Genomic DNA, 25,463 nt, shown 5'->3' with positions numbered 1-25,463 from the left:
AGTCATGCATGTCAGCCTTTGCCACATCTACAACCCTAAGCATTTCTCTGGAGCCCCTATGGGAATGTGCCTTTGCCTCCATGATGGCCCTAAACATATGGTGAGTGGCACAGGAAGAGACACCTGGATCAGGTGGAGGATGGACAGCTGGCCTCCTCTGAGCATCCCTAACAACCCTCCTGTATGGCACCTCACCCAATCTTTGGTTACAGCCAGAGTCAATAGACAATGAAGTCACAGAAACCACACTTTCCCGATCAACTGCCTCATTCTCCACCTGTCCAATATCTGAGGGCTCAATGGAATGGATATGTGTAGGCCTACTGGCTGTGTCTGTATGTCAATCTCAGTGTCAGAGTCAACCTCTGCACTTTCCAACTGTGCCTCTGTTTAGCCATCATCATCATCAGAGTCTGCTGATACAACTGTCAGGATCAGCTGTGATAATAAGCAACAAACACGAAACAATTAATACCTAAACTACTATACTCCAATATATGCTAACAAAACAACAGTGCTGCCACTGTTAGTACAGCAATATACACACACAACAGTCCTGACATCAACATTACACACAGAAATATTTCTTTAAATTGCTGATCAGTACTGACATAAAAATGTTTGGTTTACCATCTGCAGATGAGGGTATCCTCTGGAAGCTAGATGGTCCTCGAAGAAGTTAACCAAAGGATAAGGACATCATCACAATTAACAGTAACACAGGGGGTAATACTTTTACCCCTTTATATGTCCATTAAATATATCTTCAACAAGAACTTGGATGACAACTCCAACCTAAGCTAATCAATCAGAATGTGTTGTTAACTGTAGCAATCTTCAGTCCCCCCAAAAAACATTCTTGTGAAACAGAAGTAACGTATTGATTTAAATTATTTTACTAGACAACAATATTCAACAACTGAGATGCCAAAGTCTAGCTGGAAGATCTTCCAGGGACATGCTTGCCATCCCTGAAACTGTCACACCGATGTCAAGGACATGTTGTTCTGCACTTTCCTGGGAGCTGTCTGGATCCCTGACAGTGGACAGGAACTCTTCATTTGGTGTTAGTGGTGGCTCTGTAGCAGGCCCTCCTGTACCCATCCAATCATAGCCACTGCAGCTGCTCTGCTCCATGCAGATGTGATCATGTCAATGGCCATATGGTGCACTTACTCATATCTCCTGCTGTGGCTACCCATGGTATTAACATCGATGATCCACCACCAAATCTGCATTCTGTGTGAAATAACTCCCCATCCCCTTTCAAGCAGGCAGGCACTATGTTGCCTAGACATTTTGACGATAACTTGATTTTCAGCATCAGTCAAGGGTGGTCTTTGAGGATTGAGACGTCTGGGTGGCATAGTCCTGTGTGTCCTAAAAGACAACAGAAGGATAATACACATAAGTATCACATAACTACAATACAAGTGTCCCCAGATACAACAGAAAAGGTAGCATCTCAGTATTACTCCCTAGAGAAATATAAAACAGTCTAGAGATTTGAACTACTAACAACAAGCTAGATGCAAGAAAGGAGAGTAACGACAACAACATATCCTTGTTTGTGCCATAACAGAAATGCTGGTTTGCCACTCCCCCCCAAAAGAACAGGCAAATGACACATTTTGCTAAAAAAAATCTTTGAAATGCTAAAAGTGCTATCAAATGAACTGTCCTTGAAACATATCTACAGATCACAGAACATTTCATTTTAAGGTATTGCCAATCATATATACCTGTGAAATGCCTTGACAAACATGCCCATGGCATCAGGGCACTTCTAACTAATGCATGCAGATAAAAGTGTAAAAACCTTTGCTTCATATTTTTCTTAACTGCATTCCAGCATATGCAGTATGTATCTGACAAAATGCAAGCATACCTTCTCAAGTTCAGTAATCTTCTGTGCAAATATATCCCAAAGTAATAACCTCTGTTCTGTGTTCTCCAGTTCACATAAAGAGGTCTCCTCACCTTCAGTTTTCCTAGCTACACAGTTGCCTTTTCATATAGTGTAGATTCAGGGCTGTTAGCACGGTGAAGATGCAAATGAGGTGTGAATTGATTAGAATTGATGAATCCCAAATACCTGGCTCCATGTTTCAGATATAAATATAGTGCAGGCACTCCCTCAGTGTTTGTTTTTGATGGATTGCAACTGTGAATGATACTCGTTGGGAGAAGGAAAATACAAAAGCACCGCAGGTTGCCTTACATCCAGTGGGTGTGTCAGGTTAGACTTACAAAGTGTTAGATGTAAGGTTGAAAATGTAAGTAAGCAGCACACAATTCATTGGTTTTGTTCATTAACATCCGACCTCCCCTTCATATTTGTTGGCAATTGCATATGATATTATTTCCATTTAATATCCTCACACATTTGAAGGCCAATGATATAGAATGGCTTACAGATGGAATGTCTCAGATTACTGGTCAGATAAGAGAAGAATGACCAACAAACACAGAGAGGTAAGACAGAACTGTATATTTGTGAGCAATAATTGTAACTGGTTGTGTGATCACTTAGTGCACTACATCCAAAAATAATAAATTAACAGTTGTATGGTTTCATATTACTGTAGATGATGTTGCATGTGACTGCATGCTGAATGATTTCAGTTCCTTACTGCAAAGCTGCTTGTGTGGCAAAGTGGGATAAGGCACCCTTCCTGTGTTTTGAAGGTTCATTGGAGTGAGAGTTCAAATCCAGATCTTTGTAGAAATACCTCATGTGCACCAACATTTTCTAGTGTGTATGTCAGACTAATTTTCCTCATTTCGACTACTTGGCCCTTTTTTTGGGGGGAGCATTGTTTGCAAGATGTAGTGCTTGGGCAATCACTGGAAATGGAGGAAATGCATGCCAGGTTTTGCTGTGCTTATCTCATTTGCACAAAGTGAGGCAGTGCACAAACTGGACCAAGGAAACAGAACACATGCAGACGGACCCAGAGAGGCAAAAATAGAAACCAGAGATATTCAACTAATTCTTTTGGGCACTGCACAAATCCACTAAGTGGCACTGCATGACAGTTAATGACTGTAAATTAGTGAATGTCATATAACTAGTCCTGTGGCAACAGGTGTTAAGTGCAGGGTGGAGTACACATTGTCCTGGGTTCTAGTACAGGGTGTGCAACCTTTTTTCTTACTGTTGTGACAGTGCAATTTATAGCAATCAACTGAAAAATAGACAAGTCTTATTTCAAAATTATTGTGGCAACAGGTATAAGTGTAGGACTGGCATATACATGGTCCTGCGTACTAATACAGGCTATGCCATACACTTTACTTTTGTTCCACTTCCCATTATATTCACTCTCACAACACTTTAGATAGTGGAGCTAATATGAATAATCTGTATGAGGGATGAGACACCATTACTGTGTTTTCAGATGTATGACGGAGGGTATACTGTGTACTATAGTTCTGCAAGTATAATTCTGCTATCTGGACTTGCATAGGCTTCGCATTTACCTAAGACACATAACACAACTGGATCTATATGCAAAAAACCTTGTCAGGTCAGAAACATACATGTGTAACAGCTCATACTGTCATCTGTATTTATGTATGATTCCTGACTACATCTGAGCAGCACTTCTGTGGTAAATATGGAAAATCAATGCTGTGGAAGAAAATGTTTTGATCCTTATGCATAAGTTTGAATCCCACAGTGTAAAAATCAATTTCCTCAGTGTATAAATGTAAAAACAAATGTGTCAGGTCATTACATTTATGCCCCCAGTACATGTCTACAAGCCTCACTTACCTGACAGTTACTTTCCAATTTCCAATATATATTTCCAGGCTACATCAGTAGACAACCCTTAAACTAAGGCCAAGTGACAGATTAACCTTCCAATTGCAATTATTTAATTTTTCACTGCTTGGCACTGCTGTTCTCCGCTTAACATCATGCAAACGCGTTGCTGGGGTTTGCTCACTACCAGTAAATGTGATAACCTGAATTGGCGGGAAAGCATCAGTCTCCATTGCTCTAGTTCTCCTGATAGACATGTCTGGTGTTACTGGAAAAGGCGACAGGTTCAGGGCACAGAGGTGGTGTGTCCAGGAGTCCAGGATATTTTTGGACTCCTGCTAAAACACCAAAGCCAAAATTTATTTTTATTTAGCATTTGTTTATCAGGATAGTCCGACTTGGAACGAGTCAATTTTCAGCTTTTCATCAATTCTGGATTATTTGGAAGGTGTCCCAGGGGATATTAAACTTATTTATGAGGAATCTTCAAATACACATACTGAGTTAGTAGATAAATTACTGCAAGCACGTATTATGTGTTAAGCTAATGCTACCCATAAGCAAAACATTTACACTCCCCGTTCTGCTCCCACTGTTAATGAAGTGAGGGGAAGGGGACGTAGGAGATGGATTAATCAGGGACAGCAAGTCCCACAGAAGGTAGCAGGACAACCATGTCAAAGGCAAGTTATACAAGGGCAACAATGAGCAGCATCAGCTCCCCTAGCCACTCAGTTAGCTTCTCAAGTTACTCAATCTATAGATGGTCCTCAAAAGAGACAACCTATTTGTTATTCCTGCAAACAGGTTAGTCATACTAAAAATTATTGTAAATATTCATCAGGAACAAGAGGTAAAGGGTAAGTTTATTACCATAACAAATTTTGATAAGCCATGAATATCACAACAGCAACATGTAATGCAGCCAAAGGCACAAACACAGCAGTACATTTCACAGCAATATGACAGAGGGTAATAGGAGACTGCAGCAGCAACTCCTATATACCACAAACACTCAACAGCCAGTATTTCCAAAGGGATGGTGTGACACCTAGTGTCAATATACAAGGTAATGTTGTTAGTACACAGGATATAACTGTACCTCCTGACTTTGTTCTTGACAGTTCAGTAAATCCTGCTTATCAACAGCAAATTGCCTTGGAGCATGAACTTAATCGATCTTCTTATGTTGACTATGAAGAGGTTGAAGAAACTGCAATTGTGTCCTTTGCAGTCCAATACTACCGAAAATTCGGGGTGGGAATTGAATCTACAATAGAGGTGTGCCCCCCTACCCAAGTCTTTTTCTTGACTAACTTCAAGAAAGGGAAAGATGGACGACCGCTTATTAACATTTGGCTAGAGGGGAACCTGTGGGAAGATGTTCTTCTTGATAAAGAAGCGGCTGTCTCCGTGACAGGTAGGCATTTGCTTCCTGACTTATCTAAACGTACATGTATTTCAGGTTTTAATGGTTCTGGGTGTCTAGCCATAGATAGTAAACCTGTACAAATACAATTCTCCCGTCAAGGGGAACCAGTGAAAGGGGAATTTTTGACGTATAATTCTTGCACTTCCACAGTTCTGGGAATGTATATATTGTCCAAAATGGGAATTGTCATAGACCTTCCCAATGGTATTATATGGCAAGGACAAGGTCCCATGTTATGTATGATTGAGACAATACATGTATCAAACAGTTCTGAAAAGGGCCATACTGCCAGTCCTGAAAATGAAATATGGTTAAAGTTAAAACAACAGTTCCCTACGTTGTGGTCTCAAGGGCCCACAGACTGTGGGAAGCTACAGAAAGCAGTTTCTGTAGGAAATGACAGAAATTTTATTTCACTGTTTCAAAAGCAGTTTCCAATCCCAAAGGAAGCAGAGACAGACATGCAAAACTGCATACAATGATGACTTGATGTGGGAACAATTCAAAGGAAAATAGCCCTACAAATTCACCTATATGGCCAGATAAAAAGAAATATGGCACTTACTGACTGGTTATTGATTTACAAAAAGTGAATCAATTCATGACTCCTCAGGCTCATCTAATTCCAGGGGTCCCAAAACTAGCAGCAAGAATAAAACCACAAAGTCAGTTGTTTACAGTCACAGACTTAGATAATGGTTTCTTTGCAGTACCACTGCAGGAAAAAGATTGGCAAAGGTTTGCCTTTACATTTCAAAATGAACAGTATGTCATGACATGGTTACCACAGGGATTCGAAAACAGGCCAGTTATATTTCACCAGACAGTTGGACAAATACTACAAGGTCTAGAATCTAATGATTCTATTTTGCATTACATTGACGCCATATTAATACAGTCTGAAACAGCATTTAGCTAGTGACACAGGTCCTTCAAACACTGCAGGAAGCAGGGTTTAAGGTTATAAGTGAAACGGTACAATTCATGTCACCTGAGGTAAAATTTCTAGGCACTATTTTACGTACTTCCGGGCGTACTCCTTGTTCGGAGAGGGTGCAGGGACTCTTGCAAATGGATAAACCGGTTACCATTCCAGATTTGCACAAATTTATGGGCATCATAAATTATAATTGGAAATTTATAGAGGATTATGCCAGTATGGCAACACCTCTATATGATATGCTTTCTAGCCAGAAAGAATTACCCTTTCTGGAGTGGGGAGCAAAGGAAAATACAGTTTTTGTAATTTAAAGGTGGCATTGGGCAAGGCTACAAAACTAGTAGCCTCAAGTCTAACACTTCCCTTTGTGTTACAGGCAGTGTCTGGACCTAACATTCTCTCTGTTGTTCTTTTACAGGAGTGGCCTCATGGCTCTGATTCTCAAATGGAAAGGACTTTACACCCCATTACATTTTGCAGTAAAAACATGTTGACAGGGGGTTCCACCCGTGCATTCAGCAACTTTTGGCCATTTATTGTTTTTTAAAACAAACTGAATACCAAACAGCTTTTCCTAAAGACATTATAGTACAAACACCACATTATGCCATACATGCTTTGGTAAATGAGACTCCTCCAAATAAGCTGATTGATGACGTCAGTCAAGTGGTGTTTGCAAAATGGTCAGCACTATTTAGTGTCAAGCAAGTTACAATAAAGGCAGGAGATAAGTATTACTTATCTAACTTCAATGGATATAAAGGAAAACAACACAAATGCATCAGGCACATTTCAAATCCAGAAAAGCCCATTCTGTCTCCTGATGTTCAGGAAGGCAGGCCATCCATCTTTGTTGACTGTGCTCAATTTTGGGAAAATGGACAATATCGGACAGGATTTGCAGTAGTACCAGAAAGTCATTCTATGGGACAACAAACTCTAATTCAGTTACCGGGACATATGTCTGCTCAATGGGCTGAACTAGAAGCGGTTCTTTGTGTGTTACAGAATTTTCCACCAGTCAATATTTTTTCACACAGTGCATACATAGTTAATTGCCTGCGGCTGCATATGTCTACATGGGCAAGGAGAGGGTCTGTTGATAACATGGGCAAACCACTCAAGCATGCTTCTGTGTTGCAGACTATTTGGGATTTGGTTTGTAGTCAGTCCCTTGTGGGTTGCCACAGTATCTTAAAAGTAAAAGCTCATCAGAAAGCTATAAATTAAAATTTTCAGTTAAACAAATATGCTGATCAGATGGCAAAGAAAGCAGCAAAGGAAGGAATGCAGTTATATCCTACAGAGCACCTTTCTGGTGTACCAGATAAAAACCACTGCAATACATGCCATACAGACATTTTCAGTTCAGACCTTGCAACTTGATTTTCTCCAGATCCAAACTAAGTTTGTACTGCATGATGAATTAGAAAAATGTACTCTTGTGGGAGAAAAGTCCAGGGCAATATTATGCAAAATGTTTTGAAAAAGGCTTTGGTCTTCCTTACATACCGTACCAACAGGCACGACAGTTAGTGAAATTTAATCATCAGTATTGGGATATTTGGGTACACAAAAATTATGGCCCATTGTAAAAACCAAGTACTGGCATCCAAAGTTAAAGAAAATTTGTGATTTAGTGCATGCTGAATGCTTAGTATGTTTGCAGGTTAATGCTAAATTTAAAAAAACACAGTTGCTAAGGGTAACTCCAAGAGGATGGGCCTTGGTATTCCATCCAAATTGACTTTGCAGGTCCAATATTCCCAGCTAAAGGTAGGTACAGGTATCTTCTAGTGGTAGTTGATGTCTTTTCAAAGTGGGTAGAAGCAATTCCTACAAAAATAATGACAGCTAAGGCTATGGCAGAAGCCCTATGGAAAAACATTTTTTGTCATTGGGGGTGGCCACAAGTTATCAAATCCAATAAAGGACCACAATTTGTCAGTAAACTGATGAGAGCTTTGTGTGATTTACTTGGTATCCAGCAAGGATTTCATGTTCTTTACCATCCCCAGTCTAATGGGATAGTTGAAAGAATGAACAGGACTCTTAAGAAATGCCTTAAGAAAGTGTAAATTGGGTAAAGCATTTGCCTGGAATCTTGCTGGGTGTCAGAGCAACTCCACACAGTAAAACAGGAATTACACCTTCTCAGGTCATGACAGGTAGGAAAATGCCTGTACAGTTACCATCCCACTGTTAGTAAAAACAGACCATTATTAGAAATTGCACAACATCAGCAATGGTTAAAGAATATTTCTGAATTGAGTCAGAGTTTGTCAGAAACGCAAGCATTCAAATTACGGTCAAAGGATCCTGTTATGCCAGAAGAAAACCTTCCCTCTGGGACACAAGTATTAATTAAAATGTTCCAGATGGATGATCTGTGGGATAGTAATTGGCAAGGACCTTTTGAAGTAATTGCTCCCTTGGGACCTCTAGTGTATAAAATAAAAATAAATAAAACGAGCAAAATGATTCTTCTCCATAGGGACTAGTTGAAAGTCACTAAGTGTTTTTTTTTTGTAGACTCATGGCAAATGCCATGTCTGAAACAGTTGAGAAAGTATCTATCAAAACAATCTTTCAGATTAGTACCACTTAGTGGAAAGGTTATATCATTCATAATAAAGATTCTGTTTGTTATTGTACTGATTTTACTCACTGGAGCCATTGGGGTAAGGTGTCAAACAGGAGAAATGCACTTTTGGAAAATAAACAATGACAATAATACTATAAACCTAGTTTGGAATAAATGTCCACAAAAAGTAAATTGTTTTGTGGGCAAAGACAGCAGGACAATTTTACTTGTTCATATAATGCTAGTTGCACTTTCAGGCACATAAAAATTCCCAATAATGTTACCTTTTGGTCCACGGTTTGGGGTCATTATTACATTCATCCAAATAGTCCTAAGGTAACCATTGAATGTTTCCAAAGTTTCTATTAAATGTTGTCAGGTTCCTCTGTTTTATTTGGGAAAAAGCAATAATTCAAAGGAATATCCACCATCAATACAACAGCTAGTCTTCACCTATTCCCTGGTCAGCCTCAGTAAGAAGCTGAGATCCCTCATAAGATCCTCCAAAGCTAGCTATGAAAACAAAATCACCACGGATTCCAAGGACAACCACAAAGCATTCTGTAGCTACATCAATAATCTCAATGGCAACACCCAGATCTGCTCTGAGTTGCAGCACAACGGCATGAAAATTACAGAACCAACTGATATTGCCAACGTCCTGGCAGATAGGTTCAGTGCTAGCTTTACCCCCCTCTCACCCCCTAAAGGGCACATAACTATACAGGAAGAATGCAGACTCCCTGTAATCACAACTAAGCAGGAAAAAGCTGCACTCTCTAAAGCCAAAAACACAGCAGCCATGGGACCGGACAACATTCTAGGCTGCGTTTTACAGGAACTTCAGAACGAACTGGCTCCCCACCTAAGCACCATGTTCAGTCATAGTCTCACATCAGGCTTTGTGCCCAGTGAATGGTGCACAGCAACAGTTATCCCACTCCACAAAGGGTGAGCCACCACTGATCCCAGGGACTATCACCCTATTAGCCCGACGAGCCTGGTCTGTAAGGCCATGGAACGTATCATCATGGAACTCATAAACAAAGACATTGGTAACCTCCAAACTCTGGACCCCACCCAGTTCGGGTTTGTGAAAGGCAGATCATGCCTCCTGAATCTGATTGACTTCTTTGAGGCAGTCACCAAAGCTGTAGATGAGGGTAAGGTGGTTCACACAGCCTATCTTGACCTCACCAAGGCTTTCAACACCATCCCCCACTCTGGAGTTCTAGCTAAACTCACTAAACTAGGTATAAATCCCTACATCACAAGATGGGTTGCCAACTGGCTCACTGACAGAACCCACACTGTAAAAGTTGCAGACTCCAAATCTGACTTCAAAACCATTGAAAAGTGGACTACCACAGGGTTCAGTCCTGGGACCTCTCCTGTTTGGTACCTACTTCGCTGATGTATAGGCTAACACAAAAGGCCTTTGGCTAATGAAGTTCACAGATGACTGCAAACTAGGAGCCATAGTTGAGTCTCCAAATGATGTGGACACCCTACAGAAGGGCCTCACTGAGACACATGCCTGGTGTCAGAGCCATGGCCTCAAGCTCAATGCCAAAAAGTGCATTGTCATCCCCTTTGGTAAAAACTCTGTATCCATGAACTACCACATAGGCGGCAGTCTACTTAATGCTGAATGTGTGATGACCTTGGGACCCAGGTGGACAGTAGTCTCTCCTTTGATAATCACATCACCATAGTAGTCAGGAAATCCTTCTATGTGGCACACCTCATCACAAAAGGGTTCTCATCTAGGAAAAAAAAGAGGTCAATGCTCCCCTCTACTTGACGTTCATTAAACCCATTATACAGTACAATGCCCCTTTTGGAATGTACCTCACAAGACATCTGCAGCAGTTGGAAAGGCCTCAGAAGTACCACACGAAGAGGATTACTGGCCTCAAACAAATGCCCTAAACTAACCATCTCAAAAAACTCCAGCTTTACTCCATAACATATTGCCTACTCCAAGGTGATCTCTGCCTAACATATAAAGCTATGTCAAACCCAGAGCTGTTGGACATGCTACACAAAGAAATCCCAATCCCTCTGAGCTACATGCTCTAGGGACCTAAACCTCATCACCACAATAAACAGGACATGCTGGGGGGATAGATTCCTGTCCCAGAGACTTCCCATACTCAGGAACAAGCTTCCCATCTATGTCAAGCAAAGTTCCTCATTAGCACTCTTCAAGAAAAATATTGATAAGTCGATGGGAAATAAGAAATACACCCAAGGGATCACTTCTGTGGCTCTGCTCAACAGGGGCATAGGAAAATAACTTTCTTGGGTGGCATAAGCCAGAGAACCTTGTTGGCTAGGCTTACTTAGGCCCTTGGACCGATAGCCTAGTACCTACCTATGATCCAATGAAGAAGTGTGATAATCATACTATACAAGGAATTAGTATTGCTCCCAATAATACGGAGATACAACTAAATTCTACTATTGCAGTTTCTGTAATATGTACTAATGTCACAGTCATTACATGCCGTATACATGGGGCATATGTTCTATCAATATTTATAGGTAAACCTAACTCTGTTCATACAGAAGATTTGGTTAAAATCCCTTTTACCTGCACAACGGTAGACAGACAATAACAAAAAGTTGTAGTGCATTTTAATATCACGTTTTCAGACACAGGTAGGTGCTGATATAAGAGGGCATGGTATGATACTCTGTTAGGTGGCTTAGGCATGGGAATGGGTGCTATTAATGCAGCTGATATTAAAATTCTAACTAATCGATTAAAAGTAGTGGGGAAGATATCTCCCAGATTGTGTATTTATAAGCATTTTGGAATCCAAATATATGGAGGACACACCTGCGCAATATAAATTATCAGCAGCAATGTTTAGACAATTATAATGCTATGCAGCTGCATCAGTTAAAATTTGACAGTAACACGACAATTTTTGTGAATTGGACAAAGTGTACTATGCAATATTTATCTGTGGGAATTCAGAAAAATAGAGTACAAACTGAACTTATGTTATGGAATTAAAATGTTTGGTGACAACTGTTTGCCAAATGTCGTAACAGCAGAACTGAACTGTCTCAGTGTTTTCATTGAGTAAAGGTACAGACTACCGAAAAAGTGTAGTTTAACAGTGTTTAACAATATAGACTTCTTAGGGAAAACTTATGCCTGGCCTGCACAGCAATACAAGACCCAAACCTAATGAACTTTCTGCATATCCATAAATCAAACAGGACTAGATCTACCAGTTCCAGGGACCTAAATATGACATGCGACTTAAATAGTACATTCTGGAGGGACAGATTTATCTTCCAGCAACTGCCACATCTTTGGAACAGGCTACAAATTCATGTGAAACAGAGGACCTCTATGGAACTATTCATGAGGAACCTCGACGAGTGGATGGGGCACCATAAATTCTTACTGGGGATAGTGCCCATAACCCTCCTGGACATGGGCAGTCATCATTAAATGCAATCACGGGTATTGTCTAATATTCTATGGTATTACATTGGGATGAAACAGCTAGGCTTAAAATGATCTCCAGGTCAATAGCCTAGTAACCTCCTATGATCTTACGGTCCTATGGTTGTGGGTTCAAATACCGCAATTCACAGCCATACAATACTGTTATTGTTTCAATAATATTTACATTAAATTAAAAACTCTATACCAGTGGCATAAATGCCCTGCTGTAAACTGTAATCGGTATAGCTGGAACATGCACATGTGCAATATATGCACATTCCAAGGATTACTTTCAGCAATCTGTAGTATATTCTGTATCTGTTAGGAGGTATACTTAAATGTAATACTTAAGATAAAAAGAGTTGTATAATTGTATTAATGCATTCTATGTCACATACGATGGTACTAATTTTATCACTTTTTTTTCTCTCACCCCAACCCTTATCTTTTTATTTTCATGCTATGCATCATCAAAATGTCTCCATGTCATCCATATCACTAAATGCTCCACAGCATGGAGATAAGCCAGTCCCAGTGGATCAGCCTGCCCCCACTCCACCGGCTCCAGCACCAATGCCCAGCACGTATGGAAACCAACCTGGCAGCACTGCCTCTGCTGCCCCTGCACCCTCAGGTAGTCCTGTCCCAGAAGCTGGTGCAGGGGCAGTGGTGGAGGCAGTGATTTCATCACCCACAGCAACTTGACAGGGATGAGCACCGCACCACTGGTGTATGCCTGCACCAAATGGAGAGGCTGCTCTCCTTTATGGTAAGTAGGAGGAGGAGATGTCAAGCACTCCAGCCACCAGCAGAATAAAGTGACAGTGATGACAGTCTAGTGGATGAGGACTCATTTCTCACTGTCTCCAAGCTTGACGTGCATGGGCCTGCATTGTCCCCTTCCTTACCACAATTATGGTGTTCCCCAAACTTCTGTGTCCATCATCGTCCCTGTCTCGTCTTGTACGTTTGCAATTGCTTCTTCACCTACTCAACTTACCTGACCCAGACATACCTATGTCCCTTCCCCAACATTCCTCTCTTACTGAAATAAAAAAATGGGTACCTGTCCCACCAAAACAAAAAAAAATTTACTATATAAAGCTCTCCATTTTACATGTCTTCTTACCACATTTGATTTGGTCAAATTGTATATACAAACACCAAAGTTCCGTATAAACAGACAAAAAAACTTCTTTAATCACAAAAGTAATAACAGATGTAACAGTAATCTGATGAAGTCTGCTTTGGGCAGACGAAAGCGCTCATGCAGTGGGAATTGTTATTACTTTTGTGATTAAAGAAGTTTTTTTGTCTGTTTATACGGAACTTTGGTGTTTGTTTCCAGTTGAGTACTACATTTTTGTGATCAAATTGTATATACAACAGGACTGTGTTGTGGTCATCCCCCTTTGTGGAGGTGAATGTCCAAATTAAGTTAATATTCTGCACATATTTTCAGTTTACATTGTTACAGAAATGGATAGCTATGGTTCTTTCCCACCTCCCTCCTGCACATTCATGTACTGCTTTCCCTTTGTTCTTCCTCCAGCTTGCTTCCCATTTCACCATTTTCCTATCTACCTCATTTTAACACATTTAATCTGGTCAAAAATAGAATTACACAACACACATAAATAGCAGAAAAAGCAATGAATCCCTTCACTTTTTGGGCTGTATGTTTGCTTTGAGGTGTGCATCATGCACCAATGTCCAGTGAAGGTGAGCTGCAGCAAAATGCTGTGGTTACCTCTGTTCAATGCTGCTTAATCCCACTGCACTATGTCAATATACAGCAACACATGTACTATAAAAAATGCACGCCACTGCATTATCAATGTTTATTTAAAAATATTAGATTATAGGTTCATAGGTTTATACTAAGGCATTTATAAGCCTAGCCCAAATTTTTGTGGCTTACACCACCCCTTATATGAAAAAATACTGTGCCCATTAGTTTGTTGTGCCTCTGTCCAGCAGTGACACAGAGATGATTCCTGGGGTAAACCTACGATCTCCCATCCACAGGTCTAGATTTCTCTTGAACAGAGTCAGCGAGGTGCTCTGCCTCACATGGACCGGGATTTTATTCCACAGCATAGGGAGTCTCTAAGTGATAAATCTATCCCTCCAGCACGTCCTATTTATATCCGTGCTAAGGTTTAAGTCGCTTGCTCTAGTGGTTTTGGTGGATTTGGATTTTTTGAGGTGGAGTATGTCCATTAATTCGGGTTGGACATGGCCTTGTATGTCAGGCACATGTCACCTCTGAGCAGGCGGTATGCAACTGAATAGAGCTGGAGTTTCTTCAATCTGGCAGCATATGACAGATTTTGGAGTCCCTTTATCCTTTTGGTGAGGAACTTTTGGGGTCTCTCCAATTGCTGCAGATGTCGGGTGAGATACATCCCGAATGGGGCATTGTACTCAATCATTGGTCTGATAAGTGAAGAGTACAGGGGAACAATGACCTCACTAGATCTGGATGTGAATCCCTTCATGATCAGGTGGGCAATGTAGAAGGTCTTTCTAACCACTTTAGCAATGTGAGTGTCAAAAGAAAGGCCACTGTCAACCTGGGTCCCCAGGTCCCTGATAACCTCTTCTGTGCTTAGTGGATTGCCACCTATATGGTAGCTTGGGGTTACCTTGTTTTTCCCGAAGGGTATGACTATACATTTTTGGCGTTTAACTTCAGGCCATGGCTCTGGCACCAGCTATCTGTTTCCGTGAGTCCCTTCTGAAGGATATCCGTGTCTGATGCACTTTCCACTATGGCCCAGTTTGCAGTCGTCTGCAAACTTTGTCAGCCAAAGTCCTCCTATGTTGGCCTGTACTTCTGAGAAGTAGATGCCAAACAATAGGGGCCAAGGACCGAGCCCTGTGGGACACCACTTGTGACCGGCTTGGAGTCTGACACAGCGCCAGCAACTCTAACCCTGTGGGTTCTGTCCTTAAGCCAGTTTGCAACACATCTTGTGACATATGGGTTTACATTTAAGCTGGTAAGTTTTTCTACAATACCCGAGTGGGGTATTGTGTCGAAAGCCTTTGCAAGGTCAAGGTAGGCTGTATGGACTGCCTTTCCCTCATCAATGGCCTTGGTGACTGTTTCGAAGAAGTCGACCAAGTTCAAAAAGCATGATCTTCCCTTGACAAAGCTAAACTGGGTCGGGTCCAATGTCTGCAAGTCCCCTATATCTTTGTTTATGAGCTTCATTATGATCCTCTCCATAGCTTTGCAGACTAGACTTGTTAAGCTTATGGGGCGGTAATTACCAGGGTCCGTAGAGGCGCCGCCTTTGTGGAGTGGGACAACAGTTGCCGTACGCCACTCCTTGGGCACGTATCCTGCGGTAAGGCTGAGATTAAACAGCTGCCTTATGTGCGGGTTTAATTCCTCATTTAGCTCGTGTAGCACACAGCCGGGGACATCATCCGGTCCCATTGATGCTGTGTTTTTAGCTTTAGAGAGCAGCTTTCACCTGCGCATTTGAGATGTCCGGGAGGCTACACTTGGCTGGGATAGTTATCTCTCCTTTAGGGGAGAGGGGTGAAGTTTGCACTGAACCTGTCTGCCAGTATGTTGGCAATGTCTGTGGGTTCAGTGATTTTTGTATCATTTTGGACTAATTCTGAGCATATCTGGGAGTTTCCACCCAAGTTCCTAACATAGCTGAAAAAGGCCTTATGATTGTCCTTTGAATCCATGGCAATTTTTCTCTCAAAATTGGCCTTAGTTGATTTTATGAGTGCTCGTATTTTTTACTAATAATGATCAGGGGTGACTTCCCTTTTATGGATTTTGTTCTATCATGTAATAGCTTTCTCCTCTTATTGTAAAGTTTGTTAATGGCTGGGGTCCACCAGACTGGACGTTTGCCCTTTGTGGAAAGAGTCTTGGTTTTATTTGGGATTGCCTGATCCATGCAGTCCTGGAGGTGTTCATAGAAGGCATTTGTAAGGGCTTCCGCAGCTTGGGTTGTGGTTTCCACTGGCTCAGGGGCCTTGAAGGATACCACACCAGTCTTGAGTAGTGTGAAGTTTGCTTTAGAGAAGTTCTTCACTATGGTCTTTTTGTTTGGGGTGGGGGCGGGATGTGGATTTCCAGTGAGATTAGTTTATGATCAGATCTCACCAATGAGGGATATACTTCGGTGTGGAGCATTTTGTCCCCATGTTTGTGACAATGAGATCTAGTATATTTTCTCCTCTCGTGGGAACAGTGACTAGCTGTTCCATGGCATTTGAATTTATGAACTCCAGGAACCGTTGGGCTAGAAAGTTAGGGCTTGAGTAATGTTCCCAGTCTATATTCGGGTAGTTGAAGTCACCCAATATGATGGTGTTTGGAGATACATTTATACCCTCCAGTGTCTTCAGGAAGGCTGTGTGGGGTTCCTGAGTTTGAGAGGGTGGCCTGTAGCATGCTACAATTTGTAGAGCAGTTTTGCCTATGGTTAGTTGCACCTGGATGGTTTCCGAGCTTGCGTTGCCACCAACCTGGAGGTGTGGGTATCCTTTATGAATATGGATACACCCCTCCTTTTGTGGTGTGGTCCGGGTTTTGGGGCATGATATGAGGTAAAACCTAATAGTGCTGGGGTGCTCTCAGGAGCCTTGAACCAGGTTTCAGTTACAGCACAGACATCGATGTTCTCCATACTGAGAAGGGCCTCGAGTCGTGCATTTTGAGATTTAGACTTCTGGCATTGAGCAGCATTACCCTCAGTTTCTTCCCATTTTTGTTTTCTAGGGTGGTAGGTTTAGAATTTGAGCCTTGCCTAAAAAGGCACTATGGGGTGGCAAGAGCCTTAGCCAATATCCGGAATCCCAGGGGTGACAGGTGCAAGCCGTCCCTTGAAGCAGCGTGGCTTGTCAAGCATGTCATCCCAGGCAGACAGACACTGGATCCCCTTTGAATGACACCAGACATTAAGCCAATTGTTAAAGCTGATCATCTTGTCTCTATATTGTGGCATCATTCTTGGTGAAGGAAGGATACTGCTCAGGGTTAGGGTCATACCTGCCTGGGCTACATAATCAGAGAGCTCCTCTATGTCTCTTTTCATGTAGTCCAGGGAGGTACGTCTCAGGTCGTTCACACCAGCATGGACAATGACTGTGTCATATTTCTACTTGCCGTGGAGTGACCCGAGTGCTTGTGTTATGTGGCGGATTCTAGCGACCGATAGGCAGCTTACTGTGACCCTCTCCTTGTTCAGCCTGGTGAGTGGGACGTCAGTGTGTCTGACTATGGAGTCACCTATGACAAGTATGTTTGGTGTTGTATTTGGCCTTAAGGGCTGTGACTGCTTTGCACACTGCTTTTGTGGTTTATGTGTTGCTTGTGGGGTGTCTTGAGGTAGCAGTTGTTTGGGTGTCTGCTTTGGAGGCCTCTGCTGTTTAGGTAAATTTTACTCAGAGCCTCCAGTATGTCTTTGTGTGTTTATGTGTTTGATTCAGTGGAGTGGTAGCATTATGTGAGGCTGGTTTTGTGGTGTGTGTAGTTGCCTTCTCCTCCTGTCTGGTCTTGCCAGTCCTGAGTTGAGAGAGCTCAGCCTCCAGTTTGGCTAAATAGCTGCATCTCTCAAGTATTTGTGTTATGTGGGAGGAGGAGAGGGTTGTCTGTGTACATGAGGCAGTTATAACATTGCCTCAAGATTCCCAGATTCACCAGCTGGACCGGAGAGAAGATTGACAACTGACCTTTGGACATGCTAGAATAATATTGGGAATTCCTTAATTGAAAACAAGGGCCAGTGGGGAGTGAGGGTGTAGTGCTTTTAATTTTTAGTGCTGACTTATATAATTGCTTTAGTGAGCAAGTGCCAGGTAACTTGAGTGCAATGTGTTACAAGTAACTAAATGCAAAACGACAAACAGTAACTTTCTTTCAAGTGAAACAAGGAAATAAGTACAGTAAGCAATGCAGATATCACTAGTGATCCACAGAAGCTGAGAAGTTGCGTATTAGGTGGAATTAGCTTCCAGGAAATAACAAGCAAACAAACAACAAGCATATAAACAAAGCTAGATTCAGCAGGCCTGGATCTAGTCTATGCTAGAGCAAACAAGGTGAACCAATTTCAGTAAGATACAGTTCAAATATTCAGGCACTATAAACCTCTAACCAGAAATTCCCAGCTCAGAAGGGCAGAGTCCAGCCTCTTCTCCCACAAGAGTGCAGACCACGAACCTTCTTAATGTAAAATAACTGGCCTGAAGCCCAAGTGCCTAAACCAGAACTAAAACACTTGGACACTGGGCTCTCAATCAGCAGTTCCCAACTTAGAAGGATGAAAGCTACCTGTCCTGCCACCACAGTGCTTGCCACAAAATAGATACACCTGGATTTGAAATCAGTATCATCTGGGCTCAAAAAGAAATTTGTCAATGCAATTACATCTGCTGCCACCGAGTCAGTTAAGCAGCAGGTGTGTTTCATAGGCCCAATACTAACTCTCAGACTTTAGCAATGCAACTCACTTTTGCTCACTGCTTAGCTACACGCAAACAAGTACAGTTTTGGAAATGTGTATCTCTCATGCACACTTTGCCAACCACTGCACAAACCCACTGCTTGCCGCATTATGGAAAAGTAAATATTCAACATTACTGCTGTTTACTGTTCATTTCCTGTCTATGACGTGAAATTACATGTGAAAACATAACAAACTGAAGGTCTATCTAAAAATATGTCACATATTTACAATACTGTCATGTGTTGCCTCCACCCAAAGCACTGCAACCCTGATGTCTCAGTACTTTTTTCACACATATATCACCTACACTACAGAAATTAATATCAAATGTTGTGTGATATGCAATGCACATTAATCCAGTAACATACAGCACTAGAACTAATGACCCATAAGCCTAAAAAGCCTTATCTGCAAGGCTAGGGAAGGAATCAGCAAGGACCTTTTCCATAGGGACATAGTGACCTTCAAAACACTTGACCTGACCCATTTTGGTTTTGTCAAGGGTACATCTTGCTTATATCATTTCCGCAGTGGTAGTGATGTTGCCTCACAGCAAGATGTTCTCCCGTTCGGTTCTCGGCTGGAGTGTGTGGAGTGCCTTTTGTGTGGAGTCTGCATGTCCTCCCCGCGGTTGGGTGGGCGATCGAAAGACGTGCATAAATGGTGGTGCCTTCGTTGAAGGTTGAACGTCGAGCTGGCACCTCGGCATTCATGAAAGTCTACTGCCAATCATTAGCAGACCGGAGTTCTGCTATGGCGACCCCTAACCGGGAAAAGCCGAAAGACAACAACAACAATATCTTGCTTATTAAAATGAGTGGACTTCTTTGAGACTGACCCCAAAGACCTGGATAAGGGATAACGGGACATACCATCTATGATGAGTTATCCAAGGCCTTTGACACTATTCCCCATTCATGTATCATACAGAAAATCTCCCATCTGGGAATTAACCCATAAATTACTAGATGGAAAGCCAACTGGCTCATCGACAGAAGACACAGTTGGGGACTGCACCTCGACCCTTGACTGCTTACCAGTGGAATACCACAAGGATCTGTGCTGGGTTCTCAAGTGTTTGTAAACTATTTCTCTGAAGCCCAAGCAAAGGTAGATGGCCTGTGGTTTACCAAGTTTGAAGATGACTGTCAACTGGATGCAGTCATATAGAGTCCCCAAATGATGGTAACATACTACAAAAAGAGCTGACAATGACAAATGATTGGTGCCAAACTCGAGGGCGGAACCATAAAGAAAACAATGCCTCATTGTCCCCTTTGGCAATGAAATACCTCCGCTAATTATGAAATACATAGCACCCCTCTAAGCTTAAACACAGTGATGCAAGACTTGGGAACACATGTTGACAGCAATCCTCACTTCAATCACTATGTGTCCATAATAATGAGACACACATGCTACATTGTGCACCTCATAAATAAAGCCATCACATCCAAGACCAGGGAGGTCACAGTTGTGCTTGTACTCTTCCCTTATCAGATGACTAATTGAGTACAATGCTCCCTCCTGGCTGTACTTCACCAGACACCTGCAGTAACTGGAGAAAACACAGAGGTTTATGATCAGGAGAATCAAGGGCCTCCAAAACATGAGACATAGATGGAAAGACTGAAAGATCTGTCAATGAACTCCATATCATGCAGGCTGCTAAGAGGTGACCTATGCCTGGCCTACAGAGCAGTCTCAGTCCGTTCCCTACTGGAAATGCTGGACATCTGCAAACCAAAAGGAACAGGGATAACTTGCTCCAGGGTTCTCAACCCAGCCTACGACATAAACAAAACATGCTAGGGAGACAGATATATCTACCAGTTGTTGACACTCATCTATAATAGGCTCCTCAATTACTCTATTCAAGCGCAACCTTGACAACTGGATGGGTGATTGTAAAGTCACACCTGGGGTGCCACCTATGTCTCTAATGGACAGGACCAGTCTGTGCTGATCACAAAATCGCTCTGTAACAATGACCATCTAACTATGCTCAATAAGGGTAATTGTGTTTTTATACAGCTAGGCTTGTAAACACAATACAGCCATTAGGATAGCAACCTCCTATGACGCTATGAGCCTATACAGACATCCCAACATTTTCTCTCCAACATGGCCTGCTGATGTCATCTACTATAAGTTGACCTGTAGTCTTGTAAAAGTCAGACTTGTGCTGTGGCTCTTGCATAAAGTACCGAGTTCTGCAGTCTGTGTACTTAGATAGGTAGGAGTTCTGTTCTCACTGCAGTCAACTGGTTGTGTTTCTAGACAGAACAGCAGAATTATGTATCCTACAGTTACTGCTGCAATGGCATATATTGATAGTATTTAGATGATTGCACATGCCTACACATCCATTTCATGCTGACTTCTCAACATCTCTCCAACATGACCTGAGGATTGACCTGATGATGTCATTCACTATAAGATGACCTGCAGTCTTGTACAAGTCAGGCCTATGCCATGATGCTTGCGTAAGTACAGAGTTCTGTAGTCTGTGCACTTAGATAGGGATTCTATTCTTACTGCAGTCGAGTGTGTGTGTGTTTGTGCTCTTGCTTGACATTACAGAGAGCCTTTTACAACAGCAAGTAGGACACTGTTATTGCCATATTATACTCAACAGCCACTGCTGATATAATCAGCTATATCTATCCGATTTGTGGATACGAACTATTCCCACCAGGGCAGAGTCAGAGACTGGCATGGAAGCCAGGCAGAAGTCACTGTTTGCAGGCCCTTTGCTTCTTTGATGAGAAACCCCTGTGATCTCTCCAGCTACTGCATGTGTCTGGTGAAGTACATGTAAAACACAGCATTATACTCCATTAGTGTTCTGAGGAGGTTTGAGTACAGTGCTGTCATACAATACTAAGATCAGAATAAAATGAAGTGACTTATGATGTGCACAATACTTGCTTTTAATATCAGTGTGGACAATTGGTGGCCGAAGTTCAGATTGCTATCTACATATGTTCCCAGTGTTTGCATCACTGGGTTTCAGCATAGCAGGTCTGTTGTCAATGCTGTAATTAGCATGGAATTTCACTTTTCAGAAGGACAACATCAAGACACATCTCTGCATTTATTTGTAGATCATGTGGCTTTGTCACCAATAATTTGTCTGTGTTAATTTCTCCTGCAGTATGTTATCATTGGTGGACTCAATCATTGCACCCAATATGCAAGAATCAGCAAAAGTGGTAAGCCAAAGGTCGTATACTTTAGCCTGAACTGTCCGGAAATGGATACCAAACAGTTAAGGGCCAAGCAAAGATCCCTGGGGTTTGCCAATGTGACAGCTCTACTGGTACAGGATGATTCACCAACATACACAGTACATGTTCTGTCGGTGAGCCAGTTGGTTATCCATCTATTGAGATAAGGGTTAATCCCCAGCTGGGAGAGTTTCTCAATGATACCTGCACGGGGGATTGTGTGAAAACCCTAGGCCAGATCATGATAGGCAGTATGCACTACACTGCCTTACCTTTATCCAGGCCTATCACACCAAATCAACAGCCTGTGACAACATCACAGGTCACCTGTGGTGTAACTCAGCACATACACCTTCATGATATGGTTGAATATACACTTCAACACACCCTCCATATGGGTTATGCTTCCAGAGAAGGGTGTACATCAACATGCATACATCTGAGTTGGGGGGACAGCACCCGGTGTATGGATGTATTCCCCACTTGAGTATAATAGATAAACTCTCCCAGCTAGGCATCAATCTGTGTTACCAGATAGGTAGCTAACTGGCTCACTGATAAACTCACCGAGTCAAAATAGGGGAAGCCAGCTCTAGTAGCAGACCCTAAAAAGCGGCATACCCCAAGGATCGGTCTTGGGGCCTCTACTGTTTGGGATATACTTATTTGAGGTACAAGCCAAAACCAGTGGTCAGTGGCTGATCAAGTCTGCAGATGGCTACAAGCTAGGTACTGTCATAAATTCACCTAGTGATGTGAACATCCTCATAGAGGGCCTTACCCAAACTAATAACTGGTACCAGAAGCATGGCCTCAGACTGAATGCCAGAAATGCATCATTATACCCTTTGGGGAAAATGGCATCCCCACTATCATGTTAATAACAATGTACTAAGCACGCAATCAGTCATGAGGGGCTTGGCCACCCAGGTTGATGGCAACCTGACTTTTGACCACCAAACTGCCTCCATTTTATGGAAGGCTTTCTACATGGTCCACCTCATAAGTATATTTCATCCAGGAACAAGGAGGTCATAACATCCCTGTATTCCTCCCTTATCAAACCCATTATAGAGTACAAAGCCCCCTTTGGCATGCATCTTGCCAAGCACATGCAGCAGATGGAGAGACCACAGAGGTTCCTGACCAGGAAAATCTAGGGTCTCAAACACCTATCCAATACAGATACGCTAAAAGCCCGTCCCTCTACTCAGTCTTGTACAGACTGCTCAGAGGTGACCTGTGTCTGGCATACAAGGCCATATCAGACTCAGCCTTGATGGGGTTGGTGCATATCCATAAGTCAAACTCCACTCACGCAACCCAAATGCAAGGCCTCAACTTGGTCTGTGACATTAATAGAACTTGTTGGCGAGATAGACTTGTGTCCCAATGACTCCCCTATCTGTGGAACAGACTCCCTCTCCATGTCAAGCAGAGTACCTCACTATCTCTCTAAGAGGAACCTGGACGACTGGATTGGAAAGAGAAAGTATACCCCTGGGATCCCACCTGTGTCCCTGCTGGACAGGGAAAACAGGTGCTGACTTTGTGGAAACATGGGTGAAATTCTTGGTTAGGCTTATAAGGGCCTCTGAGCCAATAGCCTAGTATCTTCCTACAGACACATCCTGACTCTCCTCAACTGTGAGGGAGACCAACATGTCATTATAGACCTTCTCTAAATGGACACTACTAATATCTTGGCTGTGTGCAACAGACCTGCGTGAGTTGTTAATGCTACATTGTGTCTGTAACATCTGCCAGATGTCCTCAAAGAGGTCATCAAGAGCATGCATGATGATAACACTATCATCTTGTGGAACTTGACCAGGCCAAGGCATTTGACACAAATCCACACTGAGGTATTCAATCAACACTGTCAGCTGTAGCCATAAATAGTTATATCACCAAGTGGGTAGACCAGTGTATCACGTATGTGGCATCTCGCTATGTTGAAATGTGTGAAGTGAACTATAGCTCAGAACCAGTGATCAGGTCCATACATCAGAGCTGTTTGCTAGGCTCTTTCCTGTCCATTACTTAAGTGATGGATATCACAGATGTCATACGCATCCTGTGTCCAAACAGCTACCTGAAGGACTACAGATTGTAGGCAATCACTGACTCCAACTGTGACATTAGTATAATACAGACAGTATAAACACATACCAACAATTGCTGTCACACCCAAGACAACACCTGCAATGACAAGAAAACATGGGGAAATTTGTTAAGTCAGGAAAACAAACATACAACCCAAGCATGATGAAGACATCATACCCTATAATCAGACCAATAACGATGTGACCTGTGTCCTGGGGTAGATAAGTGGAATGCCCACCAGCATGTGATCACAGTATTGACTACTGTCTTGTATGCAACACAAGTACTGAGTATGTTAAGGATAGCCATATCAGAGGCCATAATACCTTCATAGTTCCCAGCCTTCATCACACCAATAACAGAGTACAATGGACTCTTCTTCATGTACGACCCTACACATCTTTGACTGATGTGTAACTGAAGTGTACCACCTTGGTCACAGTGAGCTGTCACACAGCTTATTGGCCATACCTAGGTATTCTTTTTGTGGCACAAATATGACTGTCTGTGTATGCCACCTGTTCTTGTGATCCATACACTACATACATAGGTGTTTGACAACATTAATGGCATGGATATCACTTATGACAGTGTGGCTTGTGCCATATCCAAATATATATATATATATATATATATATATATATATATATAAAACATTCACACCAGTCATATAGCCTGTATTGCTTATAACATTGCATACAGGTATAATGGTGTCCCTCCTAACACCCCAGGCAAATGTTACAGTGCCAGGACAATGTGAGTGATTACCTTCATACAGTGTTTATGTATCATAATAGTTGTACAACTGTATTTGTGCAGAATTATCTCATCACTCTACATAATTTATGCTACGTCAGAGGCATGGGATTACTGATGCCATTATTCTGATATTGTCCATGACCGTGGTTGGTCTTTTTAATGTTGTCCATGAGCCTTACCTGTGTCCCACTTGCTGGAGACCTCTGCTGAGATTGCACTCATATTCAGGCAAATCAGTTTGCACTGCTTCACAATATGCAACCTACCCCAACTGTATGTTAGATTCCTGATTGATGTGAAGAAATTAGACACTGTCATTTGCGTTAGCATGAATGACTGAGGTTTTGTACATAAATTTCAGATTAACCTGTGTATTATATGCCAGCATGACTAGCTATGATATTGTAAATAAGTTTGCACATGTTGATTTATAATCTGCACAGAATGTTTTAAAAACTTGAACAGTGTTCCTTTACATTTCTAACTGCACATATTTGTGAAGATTCTAACTGCAGAATCAGCTGATCTGCAGATGATGCCATTGGAATGTTGACAGTTGCTATGTGTTACTGTCAGAGGCTGAAAGACAGGAAGGAACTTTAGTAAACAGCTGTTGGTTGATTTTCAAAATATGAAATGAAAATTAGAACTGAAACAGTTGTGACAGTTAAGCTATACTATAAAACAGC

General features: G+C 42.0%; 1 long non-coding RNA gene across 1 annotated transcript in view; it reads right to left on the bottom strand.

Moving 5' to 3' along the window:
- Positions 1-874: 874 nt before the first annotated feature.
- The window catches only part of LOC122803655, a 58,966-nt gene continuing 34,377 nt past the window's right edge, over positions 875-25,463 (bottom strand). Inside the window, exon 2 of the long non-coding RNA XR_006365131.1 lies at positions 875-1,380. This is a non-coding gene — a long non-coding RNA (uncharacterized LOC122803655). The remainder of the gene's footprint in view (positions 1,381-25,463) is intronic.

This window comes from Protopterus annectens, chromosome 1.part1 (genome assembly GCF_019279795.1).
Source record: "Protopterus annectens isolate FY-2018-M chromosome 1.part1, PAN1.0, whole genome shotgun sequence".
NCBI lineage: Eukaryota > Metazoa > Chordata > Ceratodontiformes > Protopteridae > Protopterus > Protopterus annectens.
This window is presented reverse-complemented; position numbering and strand designations above follow the sequence as displayed.